The 17062-nt window shown below is 39.0% G+C and overlaps 1 pseudogene; it reads left to right on the forward strand.

The window, feature by feature from the left end:
• The first annotated feature begins 3909 nt into the window (after window positions 1-3909).
• On the forward strand, window positions 3910-4836 carry LOC100394845 (RNA-binding protein PNO1 pseudogene; annotated as a pseudogene).
• Window positions 4837-17062: the final 12226 nt, after the last annotated feature.

Here is a 17062-nt window from a genome sequence, read left to right on the forward strand (position 1 = left end):
TTGGAGTGAAGGTGATTTTGATGGTAATTACTTGGGTGAATGTAGTTATCAAAACTCACCAAACTGTATTCTTTAAAAATGAGTGAAATCTATTATATGTAAACTGCATCTCAATAAAGTTTATTTTAAACATTTATAGTTTCTATATTTTGTACACTAGCTACTAAGATCTCCCTCTGGTTTATGTGCACTAATTTGGCTTTTCATTACTGGAAGAACACAGTGTTAATTGTAAAAACAGAAAATTAAGTATGTATTCTTACTTTCAGAGCATTAATAAAGGCATTCAACAAGAGTAGTTCTAGTACCCTGGAAAAGCCCATTCTTAATAACTATCAATCTAAAAAAGTGTCCTTTAATCCCTAACCTTTCTATACTGTCTTTAAATTGGTTTCCTATTTGTCTTCCCCTTCCACTACCCATTCTGCATACTCAGGGTTGGTCCTCATGTGGTATATACAGAGTAGATACAATGTTCATCATTACCAGCTGAAATGATCAACACTCACACAGTAATAATATCAGCTAGTAAATAATACCTGCTAATAAAGCTAACAAAATAATACAGAAAACACTTACGGCTGAGCGTGGTGGCTCATGCCTGTAATCCCAACACTTTGGGAGGCTGAGGCGGTCAGATCACTTGAGGTCAGGAGTTTGAGACCAGCCTGTCCAACATGCCAAAACCTTGTCTACAAAAAAATACAAAAATTAGCCAGGCTTAGTGGCGCACACTTGTAATCCCAGCTACTCAGGAGGCTGAGGTGGAAGAATCCCTTGAACTTGGGATGTGGAAGTTGCAGTGAGCCAAAATCATGCCACTGCTCTCCAGCCTGGGCAACAGAGCGAGACTCTGTTTAAAAAAATTAAAAAGATAAGATAAGAAAATACTTAGATAGAACATGCTATGCGTCAGGCACTGTTCCATGAACTTTATAATAAATTAATCCATTTGATCCTCACAACAACTCTCTGAAGTGAGTACACCATCAGGATCCGCATTTTACTACTGAGGAGACTGAAGCACAGAGTGACTAAGTAGTTTGTCCGAGGTCCCCCAGCAAGTAAGTGTGAGAATTAGGATTCAAATCTTTGCTTACAAATAATTTTGTTCTTCAAGTTATAGAATTTTTTTATAACAAACACAAAAGTAAGTCACTGGGATGGGTGCAGTGGCCCACACCTATAACCCCAGTGCTTTGAGAAGCTGAGGCGGGAAGAACACTTGAGGCCAGGGGGTTGAGACCAGCCTGGGCAACATAGCAAGACTCCATCTCTACCAAAAAAAATTTAGGGCCGGGCGCGGTGGCTCAAGACTGTAATCCCAGCACTTTGGGAAGCCGAGGCTGGTGGATCACGAGGTCAAGAGATGGAGACCATCCTGGTCAACATGGTGAAACCCACCCCGTCTCTACTAAAAATACAAAAAATCAGCTGGTCATGGTGGTGCATGCCTGTAATCCCAGCTACTTGGGAGGCTGAGGCAGGAGAATTGCCTGAACCCAGGAGGCGGAGGTTGCAGTGAGCCGAGATCGCGCCATTGCACTCCAGCCTGGGTAACAAGCGAAACTCTGTCTCAAAAAAAAAAAAAAAAAAAAAAATTAAAAATTAGCCAGTCTTGTGTCTGTAGTCCTAGCCGCTTGGGAGGCTGAGGTGGGAAGATTGCTTGAGCCCAGGAATTCGAGACTGCACTGAGCTGTGATTTTACCACTGCACTCCAGCGTGGGTGACAGAGCCAGACCCTGTCTGTAAAAGAAAAGGAAGTTCCATGGCAAACACAAAATGGAAGACAACATTGTTTTTTTCATTGGAGCCATAGAAAACAACAATTTGAACAGTATGCACAATACAACCCCAATTTTATTACTGCATATTAAACATACATCGAGATACATACATAAAAATCCATTTAAGAGACTTCAAAGCTAAAAACCAAAATATTATAGATTATCTCTCGTTGGGGACGTTATATATAAAATATTTTTTCCTTCATGCATTTCTGCATTTTCCAAATGTGCAATAATTTTTAAAAAGTCACTATTTTTTCAACTATGCACTGATTCTAACTATTTAAAATATTCCCTGGCGCACTATGGTATTGAGTAATCATTGCAGCAAGTCAGAAGTTCTCTTTCCACAAATAGTAAAGATCTAGAAACATTCAAGTTATCCCTGGTGTGACACCTGTTTTATAAGGTAATTTCATATACTATTTTATCCTACTCATAATGATTTGGCTTTGTGAATTTTAACATGGATGGCTTTTAAGCAAATGCTGCAAACAACATGACAATCAGTTTGTTTTGCCATACACTGTGGAAAAGAGATAGATTAATTGAAAATTTATATGCAATAGCATGGGAATAATTATATGTACTAAGCCAAATTTACTTATGATAATAGACATAATTGGAAAATTCTTTAACGTACTATTTTAATAAGGGCATTAAAGAAATTGGGAAATTTGAAGAACATCTAATCATTTCTGAATCATAATTGTAAATGAGTGCAGATGACCTAATCTGCTTACGTAAATGATAATTATTAATTTAGCAATTGTACAAATGAGCTCAAAACATGAGCTACAGTAATTAGAATACAAACCAATAACTTCCTTGTCTGCCGCTTGCACAAATGATTAAATTATATGCGGAATGTTTCCTCTATATTTTAAAAGCTAACATAAATTTAAGAACCCAGGGAAATTATTAGTGTAATTAAAACTAATAGGTATACACAAATATGGAAAACAAACAGCTGGGTTTATAAAGCTTGAATAAAGAACATTTTATTTCTACTTTAAATGTTAATATAATGCATCTTTCATTGTAAATGTAGTAAATAACGAATCACTAGAAAAATAGGCCGGGCGCGGTGGCTCACGCCTGTAATCCCAGCACTCGGGGAGGCCGAGACTGGCAGATCATGAGGTCAGGAGTTCAAGACCAGCCTGGCCAATGTGGTGAAACCCCGTCTCTACTAATAATACAAAAAGTAGGGGGGCATGGTGACACGTGCCTGTAGTCCCAGCTACTTAGGAGGCTGAAGCAGGAGAATTGCTTGAACCCGAGAGGTGGAGGTTGCAGCGAGCTGAGATGGTGCCACTGCACTCCAGCCTGGTGACAGGGCGAGGCTCAGTCTCAAAAAAAGAAAGAAAGAAAAATCATAACACTTCCCTGCAGGGGACTGTGGCTCACGCCTATAATCGCAGCACTTTGGGAGACCGGAGCGAGCGGATCACGAGGTCAAGAGACCGAGATCGTCCTAGCCGACATGGTGAAATCCCCTCTCTACTAAAAATACAGAAATTAGCTGGACGTGGTGGTGGGTGCCTGTAATCCCAGATGCTTGGGACGCTGAGGCAGGAGAATCACTGGAACCCGGGAGGCAGAGGTTGCACTGCACTACAGCCTGGCGACAGAGTAAGACTCTGTGAAGAGAGAAAGAAAGAAAGAAAGAAAGAAAGAAAGAAAGAAAGAAAGAAAGAAAGAAAGAAAGAAAGAAAGAAAGAAAGAAAGAAAGAAAGAAAGAAAGAAAGAAAGAAAGAAAGAAAGAAGCAAGGAAGGAAGGAAGGAAGGAAGGAAGGAAGGAAGGAAAGAAAGAAAGAAAGAGAAAGAAAGAAGAAAAAGAAAGAAAGAGAGACAGAGGGAAAGAAAAAAGTAAGGAGGAAGAAAGAAAGAAAGAGAGAAAGAAAGAAAGAGAGACAGAGGGAAAGAAAAAAGTAAGGAGGAAGGAAGGAAAGAAGGAAAAGAAAAATAACACTTCCTAGAGTAAGTTACAATCTATAGTACAGGTTATAAAAAGCATTATGCACTTAAGGCTTTAAAGTTTTCCTCAAGAACCATGTCTTCTTGCCATCTCAACGGAAATAATTCCACACTTTGAAAACAATGCTACAGAGGGTTGGACTCCGAAATGGAAGCACAGAGCGCCAGGGCTGAGGAGGGCTTTACCCAGGTCACCCGCAAGGGTGGCCAGCGGGCGAAAAAACGGCAGGCTGAACAGCTGTCCGCAGAGGGAGAGGGCGGGGATGCGGGCCTTACGGACGCAGAAGAGGCCAGGCCGGCGAAGAGGCCCGTCTTCTCGCCCCTCTGCGGTGACGGGCTCCTGAGTGGGAAAGAAGAAACAAGGAAAATTCCAGTCCCAGCTAACAGGTACACACCATTAAAAGAAAACTGGATGAAGATATTTACTCCTATTGTGGAACATTTGGGACTTCAGATAAGCTTTAATTTGAAATCAAGGAATGTAGAAATCAGGACTTGTAAAGAAACCGGGGATGTTAGTGCTCTGGCAAAAGCAGCTGATTTTGTGAAAGCCTTATTCTCGGCTTTCAGGTGGAGGATGCACTTGCCCTCCTCAGGTTGGATGGCCTCTTCCTAGAGTCTTTTGAAATTACAGATGTTAAACCCTTAAAGGGAGACCACCTATCCAGGGCAATAGGAAGAATTGCTGGCGAAGGAGGAAAAACCAAATTCAACATAGAGAATGTGACACGGACGCGGATAGTTTTGGCTGATGTGAAAGTTTACATCCTTGTCTCCTTCCAAAACATCAAGATGGCAAGAACTGCCATTTGCAACCTAATCTTGGGAAATCCTCCTTCCAAGGTTTATGGCAATATTCGAGCTGTGGCTAGCAGATCAGCAGATAGATTCTGATTTCAAGTCGGAGACTTTTTATCTTGCCTTTGGACTCTGGAGAAAAATACTTTACGAGTGGTCACAAGAAACCATCTGAAGAATTGCAGTCATCTGAAGCCTCCATCCGTTCTTCCGTTCTCAGCCAGAAGCATAAACAGAAAAGAAAGGTTTAAGAGCATTCACACTGAACAGGTTTTAGGATACTTTAAATATCAAAAATTGATTCTATTATTACACCTACACAGTAGATGTAATTTATCATTTCCTTGAAATCACATGTAGCAGATTGCATAGTTTATAATCCTCTTGGAAACTCCTTGTTTAACAGCTCTATGTAAATTTATACTTTTATAAATTCATAACTTCATAAACATTTATAAACATTTCTTCTTTATAAATTGTGATTTAATAGATTATCTCAGAAAAACCTCTCTGAACAATGACCACTCCTTAATACTGGGTGATGTGAATAACTTTTTGTGGGGGGTACGGGCTGGAGTGCAGTGATGCAATCTTAGCTCACAGCAACCTCTACCTCATGGGTTCAAGTGATCCCCCTACCTCAGCCTCCCTAGTAGCTGGGACTACAGGCATTCGCCACCACACCCAGCTAATTTTTTGTAGAGATAGGGGTTCACATGTTGGCCAGGCTGGTCTCGAACTCCTGACCTTAAGGGATCTTCCTGCCTCAGCCTCCCAAAGTGCTGGGATTACAGGCATGAGCCACCGTTCCCAGCCTTGATTTGCGAATATTTGAGAGGTCATAAGCAGTTGTTTTGGCTCTATTATACTGTATGAGTCAGTAAGAGCTCATCTTAGAACCTGTTTTGCAGTTTTCAAAACTGAAGAACTACATCACAGGGTTGATGTGAATAAAGTTTTATTTTTCAAATGAGCATTTAAAGAAAGTATACATAACCAATGTTGGATATACAGATGCTTCTCAACTTATGATGGGTTTGTGTCCAGATAAGCCCACTGTGAGTTGAAAATACCAAAAGTTGAACATCATAGCTTAGCCTACCCTAAAAGTGCTCTGAACACTACATTAGCCTACAGTTGGGTAAAACTGTCTAATACAAAGCCTATTCATAATAGTGTTGAATATCTCATGTAATTTTTGAAGAGTACAATGAAAGTGAAAAATAGAATGGGTACTTCAAGTATGGCTTCCACTGAATAAATAGTTCTAAAATTGAAAAATAATAATAAAAAAAGAAAATAATGCTACATACATATTTCAGTTAACCAAGGGCACTAAGTGGAAACCCAAGGTAATTTTCTTTTTCTTTTTTTTTTTTTTTTGAGGTAGAATCACTCTTTGTTGCCCAGGCTGGAGTGCAGTGGCGCTATCTCGGCTTACTACAACCTCTGCCTCCCAGGTTCAAGAGATTCTCCCGCCTCAGGCTCTTGAGTAGCCAGTATTACAGGTGAACCACGCCTAGCTAATTTTTGTATTTTTAGTATAGATGGGGTTTCACCATGTTGGTCAGGCTGGTATTGAACTCCTGACCTCGTGATCTGCCCGCCTCAGCCTCCCAAAGTTCTGGGATTATAGGCGTGAGCCGCTGCACCTGGCCAACCCAAGGTGATTTTCAAAACGTCTTTAAATGCCAAATGCATTTTATTATATTGTGATTCACCTTGAGAGAGTTTGTACAAGAAAAAAATGGGGGGGGGGAGAAATAGCAGAAAAATGAAGCATTTTAGATCTATTTTCTGTGTGTGTGTGTGTTGGAGAGAAGATAAAGCACAAAAATCTCTGTTAATTAAGTAGTGGCTGAGCCCAGGAAGTTCCAGAAATGAAGATGGGAATAGGGGTAGTTGGGTCTGGACGATGGAGGAGCCAGTTCTTTTGTGGGGCGAGGAGCCCCCACCGGCTCTTGGCCAGTGCCCAGCTGTCCAGCTTCGGCTTGTGCCTTTCACTAACCGCTCTTACATTCTTTTGCAAGTCCAAGTTTCCCCGTGCAAATAGCCCTAGTTTGACCAGGGCACAACTGGCCCGGCCCTGGGTGGGTGTGTGCTGTGGAGGGCTCATGATTTCGGGTGACAGGCTCAGGCGAGTCCAAGGCTCCTTGTCACTTTCTCTGGGGTGTGTTTTTCCAAACCAAGAAAGATAGGATGTAGGGGAATTCGCTGGTAGGCCAAGCGGGCCATAACCGCGACACCCGCCGCTACAGCCCTTGCAGCTAAGTGAGGGCAGCAGGCTGGACCTACTGTAAAAAGGGAGGGACGCTGGCAGCGCGGCCTGAAGGACCGACCCATCTGGCAGTGGCAGGTTCAAGAGCAGCTGCTGGGGTCATTTACCCAGGAACCACCAGCTCTGGTGGCCCGCACCCTCCAAGTCTAGGGTAGCCTTCCACAGCCCCTCTTCCTGCTCCATCAACCCAGTGATTCACTAGAGCTTTGGAATGCGGCTTTTGAAGATTAACAGGAGTCTCTAAGATCCCAGACAGCCCGCCTGACCTCTCTGTATTTCATTTTACTTATGTATGAATTGAAAGCAGTAATGGAGCCTACTTTAAGGCTGCTTTAAGATTCAGGGAAGTAATATGTGTGTTTGGCATAGAGATATTAATTACTAGCATTATCAGTATTATATGTGTATGACTCGAGTTACCGCAAAGCTAGACAACTGTTGGGTTAATAGACCAATGAAATCTGAAATACACTAGGACTATATTTTGAAAATGATGAGACAAATATCACCTTTAGAAAAAGTACGTAAAGCCTATGCATGGTTCACACCAGTGCTTCTCAAACTTTAAAACACACAGGAATTACCCAGGGATCTATTGAAACGCAAGTCTGGGGTATAGCCTGACATTCTGCATTTCTAACAAGCTCCAAGTGATGCCAAGTTTCTGGTAACAAGGGTGCAAATATAATATAAATCAGACATCCATGTAGTTACCATCCACATTAACAGAAAACATAGTGTCATATCAGAGAATCCACTGCCAAATCCAAGGTTCTGAACATTTGCCTCAAGTTTTCTTCTGAGTTTATGGTTTAACACTAATCTTTTGAGTCAATCATTATCATTTCCAGTTAATTTTGTATATAACGTGAGTTAGGAATCAAAGATCTTTCTTTTTACTTGCGGGTATCCGTTGTGCTAGAACTATTTGTTGAAGAGGTTGCTCTTTCTCCATGGAATGAACTTGGCATCCATGTGGAAAATCAATTGGCCATAGAGGTAAGGGCTTATTTCTGGACTCACAATTCTGCTATATTAGCCTATCCTTATACCAACATCATACTTTAAAAAAAAATTCTTTAGCTTTGAAATAAGTTTTGAAATCAGGAAGTATGAGACTTCCAACTTCTTTCTTTTTCAAGATTATTTTGGCTATTTGGGATCCCTTGCAATTACATACAAATTTGAAGCTCAGCTTGTCCATTGCTTTTTTAAAAAAAGGTGTTTGAACTTTTTGACAAGGATTATGTTCGATCTATAGGCAAGTTTGAGTTCTACTGACATCTTAACAATATTAAGTTTTCCTACCCATGAACATGGGATATCTTTCCATTTATGTAGATCTAAAATTTCTTTTAGCCATGTTTTGTGATTTTCTGTATACAAGTATTTTACCTCCTTATTTGAATTTATTCATATATATTTTTTACCTACTATTTTAAGCTAAGTTGCTTTCTTAACTTCCTTTCCAGACTGTTCATTGCAGCTGTACAAAAACACAACTGATTTGTGTGTTGATGTCATACCATGCAACTTTGCTGAATTTGCTCATCAGCTCTAGCAGCTTTCCTGTGAATTGTTTGGAATTTTCTAGATTTAGTATCATTTCATCTGCAAATAAAGATACCTTTACTTCTTTCTTTCCAGTTTGAATATATTTTATTATTTCCTTTTATTGTCTAGTTATGGAGGCCTGTGCTTTCAGTACAATGATGAGTAGCAGTGGTGAAAGTGGGCATCCTTGCTATATTCCTAATTTTAAAGGGAAAGCTTTCAATCCTGCAGTATGGAGTATGATGTTAGCTGTGGTTTGTTGTTGTTGTTGTTTTATAAATGCCATTCATCTTGTTGAGAAAGCTCCCTTTTATGCAGTATTCTGAGTATTCTTTTCATGAAAGGATGTGGGATTTTGTCAAATGCCTGTTCTGCTTGAATTAAGTTAATCCTATGGGTTTCATTTTTTTTCCCATCCCATTAGTATGAAGTATTACATTGACTTTTTATCATGTTGAGCCACAGTTGCATTCCTGGGATAAATCCCACATTATTGTGTTTTGTAGTATTTTTAATATGCTGTTGGGTTCATTTGGCTATATTATGTTGAGGATTTTTGTATCTCTATTCATAAGGGATATTTTTCTGTAATTGTTTTTTGTTGGGATATGTATCTGGCTTTTGTGTCAATGTAATGTTGGCCTCATAGAATGAGTTAGGAAGTGTTCTCTCCTCTTCTATGTTTTGAAAGAATTTAATAAGGCTTGGTGTTAATCATTTTAAATATGTTTGGAAGAATTTACCAATGAAGCCGTCTGGTCCTGGGCTTTTTATAGTTGGCAGGTTTTTGAATGCTGTTTCAATTTCTTTATGTGTTATAGTTTGTTGAGATTTTCTATATCTTCTTGTGTCAATTTAGATAATTTGTGTGTTTCTACAAGTTTTCCATTTTATTTAGGTTATCTAATTTTAGGGAATACAAATGTTTATACATTCTCTTACAGCCCCTTGTATTTCTGTAAGGTTGGCAGGAATGCTTCCACTTCCATTTCTGATTTTCATTATTTGTACATTCTGTCCTTTTGTCTTTGTCAATATAGTTAAAAGTTCATCAATTGTGTTGATCTTTCCATAAAACCAACTTCTGGTTTCCTTGATTCTCTCTATTGCTTTTCCCTTTCTTATTTTGTTTATCTCTAACCTGATTTTTATTATTCCCATCCTTCTGCCAGCTTTGGGTATAGTTTACTGTTTTTAGTTGTTCAAGGCATAAAGTTAGATTATTGATCTGAGACCTTTCTTTTTTTTTTTTTTTTTTTTTTTGAGACGGAGTTTTGCTGTTGTTACCCAGACTGGAGTGCAATGGCAAAATCTCGGCTCACTGCAACCTCCACCTCCTGGGTTCAGGCAATTCTCCTGCCTCAGCCTCCTGAGTAGCTGGGACTACATGCGTGCACCACCATGCCCAGCTAATTTTTGTATTTTTAGTAGAGACGGGGTTTCACCTTGTTGACCAGGATGGTCTCGATCTCTTGAACTCGTGATTCACAAGCCTCGGCCTCCCAAAGTACTGGGATTATAGGCGTGAGACACCGCGCCCAGCTTCTTCTTTTTTAATGTAGGTGTTTATGCCATAAATTTCCCTCTGAGCACTGCTTTCACTTTCCCATAGATTTCAGTATGCTGTGTTTTCATATTTATTTGTTTCTAGGTAATTTCTTTCTTCTATCTTTTTTTTTTTTTCTGAGACAGGGTCTTGCTCTGTAACCTAGGCTGGAGTGCGGTGGCAAAATCACAGCACAGTGCAGCCTTGAGTTACTTAGTCTTAAGCGATGCTTCCAATTCAGCCTCCCAAGTACTGGGACTACAGGTACGTGCCACCACAACCTGCTAATTTTTGTATTTATGTAGTGAATGGGTTTTGCCATACTGCCCAAGCTGATCTCCAACTCATGGGCTCAAGTGATCTGCCCACCTCGGCCTCTCAAAGGGCTGGGATTATAGCTATGAGCCACCATGCCTGGCCTTGTTTCTAAGTATTTTCTAATTTCTTTTGCGACTTCTTCTTTGATCATTTGGTTTTTTAGAGAGTGGATTGTTTAATCACCACATATCTGTGAAATTCTAGTTTTTCTTTCTGTCTTTGATTTACAGCCTCCTTCCGTTGTGGCAGAAAAATATACTTTGAATTATTTCAATCTTTCAAAATTTGTTGAAACTTGTTTTGTGGCATAATATATGGTCTAGCTTTCCATGTGCACTTGGGAAGAATGTATTCTGCTGTTCACTAGACAGTTCTATATAAGTCCATTAGTCCTTATTGGTTTATAGTGTTGTTCAGGTCCTTTATCTCGTTATTTCCAATGCCACATTTTAGCTACCCATTCTACTACTGCTGGACAATTCTATTGGTCATAGTATTTTGCTATTATAAACAAAGCTTTATAAAAATGTCTCCTTGTGTACATGTTTCTCATAACATACCTAGGAGTGGAATTTCTATGTGTAGGATATGCATATATTCAGTTGAACTAGCCAATGCCTATTTTCCAAAGTGGCTATATCAATTTACATTCCCACCCCGAGTGTATAACGAGAATTTCCAGTTCTCCACATCTTGATGACAGTTGGTATTATCAGACTTTTTAGTTTTTGTCAACCTAGTGGTTATGTTACTGTGTCTTATTGTGGATGTAATTATTGTTTCCTTGACTGTAGTAAGTTATATTTACCACTCTGTCCTTCTTTTGTTTCCTTTTGTTTCTCTTGTGTTCCCATTCTTTCCCTTCCAATCATCGCCATGATCCTCTCCCTCCCACACAATTCAAAGAGAATCACACCAGTGGTTAAAAGTACATGTCTGGAACCAGACTTGGTTTCTAGTCCTGCACAATCACTTTCTAACTATGTGATGTCTGGCAAGGTACTTAATAGAACCTAGTCTAGTCACTTAATAGATGCTCACTATTATTACACAGCTTAACTTTAGACTCAGACAAATTGACATTCAAATTCCAGCTTTGCTTCCTTCGTTTTATTTAAAAAACTTTTTGTTTTGAAGTAATTGTAGATTCACAAGAAGTTATTTAAAAAATGTACAGGAAGATCCTGTGTTCTCTTCATCCAGTTTCTCCCAAGTAATTATGTGCAATATGAAAACCAGAAGCTGACATTGAAAAATGCATATAATTTCATTTTACGATGTGTAGATTCATAGAAGCATGGCCACAATTAAGGCATGGAACTATTCCATTACCACAAAGACCTCCCTCCTGCTACTACTTTATAACCACACCCATATCATTCCTCCAAGCATCCCTGGCACCTGGCAACCAATAATCCATTCCCTGCCTCTATAATTATATTATTTCAAGAATATTTTATGAATTGAATCATATAGTATATGCCCTTTTGAGATTAGCTTTTTTTCACTCAGCATAATTCCCTGGAGATACATCCAAGTTTCTGCTTGAATCAGTAGTTCATTCCTTTTAATTGTTCAGTAATTCCATGTGATGGATGTACCACAGCTTCTTTAACCATATAGCCATCTAAGGTCTTGGTTATCTCCAGTTTGGAGCTATAATAAATAAAGCATATATGAACTTTTGTGTACAGATTTGTATGATAAGTTTTCATTGGCAAGTATAATATCTGAATCATATTATAAGCCCACTTAAATTTTAAAAGGAACTACCAAGTGATTTTCCAGAGTAGTAATGTTTTGATAGAGGCATACAATATGTGATGATCAAATCAGAATAAGTGGGGTATCTGTCACCTCAACCATTTATTATTTCTTTGTGTTATGAACAATCCAATTACACTCATTTCGTTACTTTTTTAGTCTTTAAAATTTTTTTTATTTCCATAGGTTTGTGGGGAACAGGTGGTGTTTGGTTACATGAGTAAGTTCTTTAGTGGTGATTTGTGAGACTTTGGTGCACCCGTCTCCTGCACAGTACACACTGAACTCAATTTGTAGCCTTTTATTCCCCTCCAGTCCTCAAAGTCCATTGTATCATTCTTATGTCTTTGCATCCTCATAGCTTAGCTCCCGCTGATAAGTGAGAACGTACAATGTTTGGTTTTCCATTCCTGAGTTACTTCACTTAGAGTAATAGCCTCCAATCCCATCCAGGTTGCTCCAAATGTCATTAACTCATTCCTTTTTTATGGCTGAGTAGTATCCCATCATATATATATATATGATACATGTATATACATATATATATCATATATATATATATGATACATGTATATACATATATATATATCATATATATACACACCACAATTTCTTTATCCACTTGTTGATTGATGAGCATTTGGGCTGGTTCCACATATTTGCAATTGCGAATTATGCTGCTACAAACATGCGTGTGCAAGTATCTTTTTCTTATAATGACTTCTTTTCCTTTGGGTAGATACTCAGTAGTGGGATTGCTAGATTGTGGAAATTCATTTAATTATTTTTAAAAATGCGATAAATTATTGTTAACTATAGTCATCCTATTGTGCTACAAAATACAAGACTTTTTTTTTTTTTGAGACCGAGTCTCACTCTGTCGCCCAGGCTGGAGTGCAGTGGAGGTATCTTGGCTCACTGCAACTTCCGCCTCCGGGGTTCAAGCGATTCTCCTGCCTCAGACTCCCGAGTAGCTAGGACTACAGGCGCTCGCTGCTACGCTTGGCTAATTTTTTGTATTTTAGTAGCGACAGGGTTCCACCATGTTGCCCAGGCTGGTCTCTAACTCCTGAGCTCACGCAATCCACCCGCCTCAGCCTCCCAAAGTGCTGGGATTACAGGCGTGAGCCACCGAGCCCGGCCAAGAACATAAAAAGACAACCTACATAGTAGGAGAAAATATTTGCAAACCCTCATATTGGAAAAAGACTGGTATCTAGACTATATAAAAAACTTCTAAGGCCCAACAATGAGAAAACAAGTGCTGGGACTACAGATATGAGCCACTGCACCCAGCCAGTCCTATATGTGATTTGTTAGCTGTATAACTAATTATTTTACATTTTAGTGATTATGAATTTTGCATTGCATTTTCAATTTCTGTGTTCATGTGTTCATTGCTAGTATATAAAAATTCTATTGATTTTTCTATGTTGAGCTTGTATCCTGTAGCCTTGCTGAACTCACTTATTAGTTCTGGGAGTTTTTTGTGAGTTCCTTGGGAATTTTCTACTTAATGGTGTCACCTGCAAATAGGGACAGTTTTATTTCTTCTTTTCTGATTTGCCTTTTAATTCGTTTTTTTTTAAACCTTGCAGCACTAAGACTTCCAGCATTATGTTAAACAAGCATGGCGAAAGCAGACATCTTGCCTTTATCCTGACCTTAGAGGGAAAGCATTTAGTCTTCCACATTAAATAAGATGTTAGCTATAGATTTTTCAAGATCTTTTTTATCAAGCCGAGGAAGTTCCCTTCCATTCCTCCTTTGCTGAGAGTTTTCATCATGAATGAGTGCTGAATTAATAAATATTCTCAGGATGCTCACTATGTGCCACGCATAGTTTACAATGAACTCATTTAATCCTCTCAACAATCGTAAGAGGTAGATGCTGTCAATATCATGATCTCCATTTTATGAGTGTATTACGTATTTATTTTTTGTTATTATTTTACTTTAAGTTCTGGGATACATGTGCAGAATGTGCAGGTTTGTTATATAGGTATACATGTGCCATGGTGGTTTGCTGCACCTATCAACCCATCATCTAGGTTTTAAGCCCCACATGCATTAACCATTTGTCCTGATGCTCTCCCTCTCCTTGCCCCTTCCCACCCTGACAGCCCCCAGTGTGTGATGTTCCCCTTCCTGTGTCCATGTATTCTCATTGTTCAACTCCCAGTTATAAGTGAGAACATGCAGTGTTTGGTTTTCTGTTCCTATATTTGTTTCCTGAGAATGATGGCTTCAAGCTTCATTCATGTGCCTGCAAAGGACACATCATCTCCATTTTAAAGATGAGAAAACTGAGCCACATGAAAGACAAATAAATTGAACAAGTTAAAACAGCTAGTAAGTAGCAAAACCAGAGTTCAAAGACAAGCAGTGGAATTTCAGAATCCAAGTGCTCAATCACCACTTTATGCTAACTTTGAGCAATTTACATTACTTCTTGGTTACTGCATGTATTCATTTGTGAAATAGCAATGATTAATTCTTACTCATTGGGAAGATTCAACGAAATAATTCATGTGCCTGGTGCATGGTAAAAGTGATTGACGAATGTCAGCCATGGTAGTTACTGTAGCCTTGCTATCAACTCTCAGGGCTGAAGAGGTCTGTGGTTTATCATCAAGTTTACAGACTTTTGGAAATAGGATGAGCCTTTCTGGCTAAGCCACCTGTGAAATGAATGACTTTATTCTAATTTAAGACTGTATAGCATAAATGGTTAGAGACAGTGAGAAATTAGAGAGCTCCTCACTCCTGCAGTGAGGTTTTGTATAATATTTATATCCAGTATAGAATCTCCAGGACTGGAAGGCACCTTAAATATCCCAGGATATAAATACAAAAGATGCAACATATTTAAAGAGAAGTTTAATATCATATGCATTTAATAAGTTCTCTTTTGTGCAAGGCAGGGTTCATAAGAAAAAAAAATCAGATCTTTCCTCTCCTAGTCTTCACACAAGTAGTTGTCCTTTTGGTAGGGATTGGAAGAGGTGTGGAGCAGGCTAGGTTTTTTGTCTATAGCTACATTTTTTTTTTCTGATTTATTTTCAGGTGTGGATCAATTGTTACCTTCTTAAACTCAGGAAGCAATATGACTGAGCAAAACAAATTTCAATGCTTTTAGCAAATCCCAAGTGGGTGTTCGATGTTGCTAGAGGGGATTAACAGCCATACCGAGTGAGCAGTGTTTCAGTCAAAATACACAACTGGGCACTCAGACAATAGCAGGGGGAAAAAAGAAAAGCATAATATGAATAGAAATCCTTTTTTCCCCCACCAAAGGTGGTGGCCACTCAGACAACAGCTCATATAACTGGGTTCCTGCAATGCTGTTTCTATCACAGCTGAGAGCAGGTTTTTGGACCTTTTGGTTTCCATCCTTTTTCAGCTGTGCAGCTTTTCTTCTGTTTTATGCTACCACCACCTGCTGTCCTATTCCTACCACACAGAATCTCTTTTCCTCTTTTCCAGAAATAACTAAGCAGATTGCAAGCCATGATAGGGACATCTTTCAATAAGTTTAAGCAATGACACAACTTTGGAAACCTTAATTTTAAAACCATGGGCTTTTAAAAATAGAAATGTCTTGTTTTAAATGCCCGTAAGCAAAGTATCTTTGTTTCTAGGCATGTAATAATAAAGCACGGAATACATAATTTTCATCATGGCAAGAGGAAACAATTGTATGGACAAACATTTTATATATTTTTATTTAACCACTTATATAGCATTTATTATGTACTAGGCATGATTTTAAATGCTGTACTAGAATTAAGTCACTTTATTTATTTATTTTTTAATTAATTTTTGATTGCATTTTAGGTTTTGGGGTACATGTGCAGAACATGCAAGATAGTTGCATAGGTACACACATGCAGTGTCTTTTGCTGCCTTCCTCCCCTTCACCCATATTTGACATTTCTCCCCAGCCTATCCCTCCCCAGCTGCCCCCACCGCTGTCCCTCCCCTATTCCCCCCAATAGACCTCAGTGTATAGTACTCCCTTCCCTGTGTCCATGTGTTCTCATTGTTCATCACCCACCTATGAGTGAGAATATGCGGTATTTCATTTTCTGTTCTTGTGTCGGTTTGCTGATAATGATGTTCTCCAGATTCATCCATGTCCCTACAAAGGACACGAACTCATCGTTTTTGATTGCTGCATAATATTCCATGGTGTATATGTGCCACATTTTCCCAGTCCAGTCTATCATTGATGGGCATTTGGGTTGGTTCCAGGTCTTTGCTATTGTAAACAGTGCTGCAATGAACATTCTTGTGCATGTATCCTTATAGTAGAACAATTTATAGTCCTTTGGATATATACCCAGTAATGAGATTGCTGGGTCAAATGGAATTTCTATTTCTAAGGCCTTGAGGAATCACCACACTGTCTTCCACAGTGGTTGAACTAATTTACATTCCCACCAGCAGTGTAAAAGTGTTCCTATTTCTCCACATCCTCTCCAGCATCTGTTGTCGGCAGATTTTTTAATGATCGCCATTCTAACTGGCGTGAGATGGTATCTCAATGTGGTTTTGATTTGCATCTCTCTGATGACCAGCGACGATGAGCATTTTTTCATATGTTTGTTGGCCTCAAGTATGTCTTCTTTTGTAAAGTGTCTGTTCATATCCTTTGCTCATTTTGGAATGGGCTTGTTTGTTTTTTTCCTGTAAATCTGTTTGAGTTATGTGTAAATTCTGGATATCAGCCCTTTGTCAGATGGGTAAACTGCAAAAATTTTTCACCATTCTGTTAGTTGCCGATTCACTCTAGTGACTGTTTCTTTTGCCGTGCAGAAGCTGTGGAGTTTGATTAGGTCCCATTTGTCTATTTTGGCTTTTGTTGCCAATGCTTTTGGTGTTTTGGTCATGAAGTTCTTGCATACGTCTATGTCCTGAATGGTTTTGCCTAGATTTTCTTCTAGGGTTTTTATGGTGCCAGGTCTTATGTTTAAGTCTTTAATCCGTCTGGAGTTAATTTTAGTGTAAGGTGTCAGGAAGGGGTCCAGTTTCTGC

Source organism: Callithrix jacchus, chromosome X (genome assembly GCF_049354715.1).
Source record: "Callithrix jacchus isolate 240 chromosome X, calJac240_pri, whole genome shotgun sequence".
NCBI lineage: Eukaryota > Metazoa > Chordata > Mammalia > Primates > Cebidae > Callithrix > Callithrix jacchus.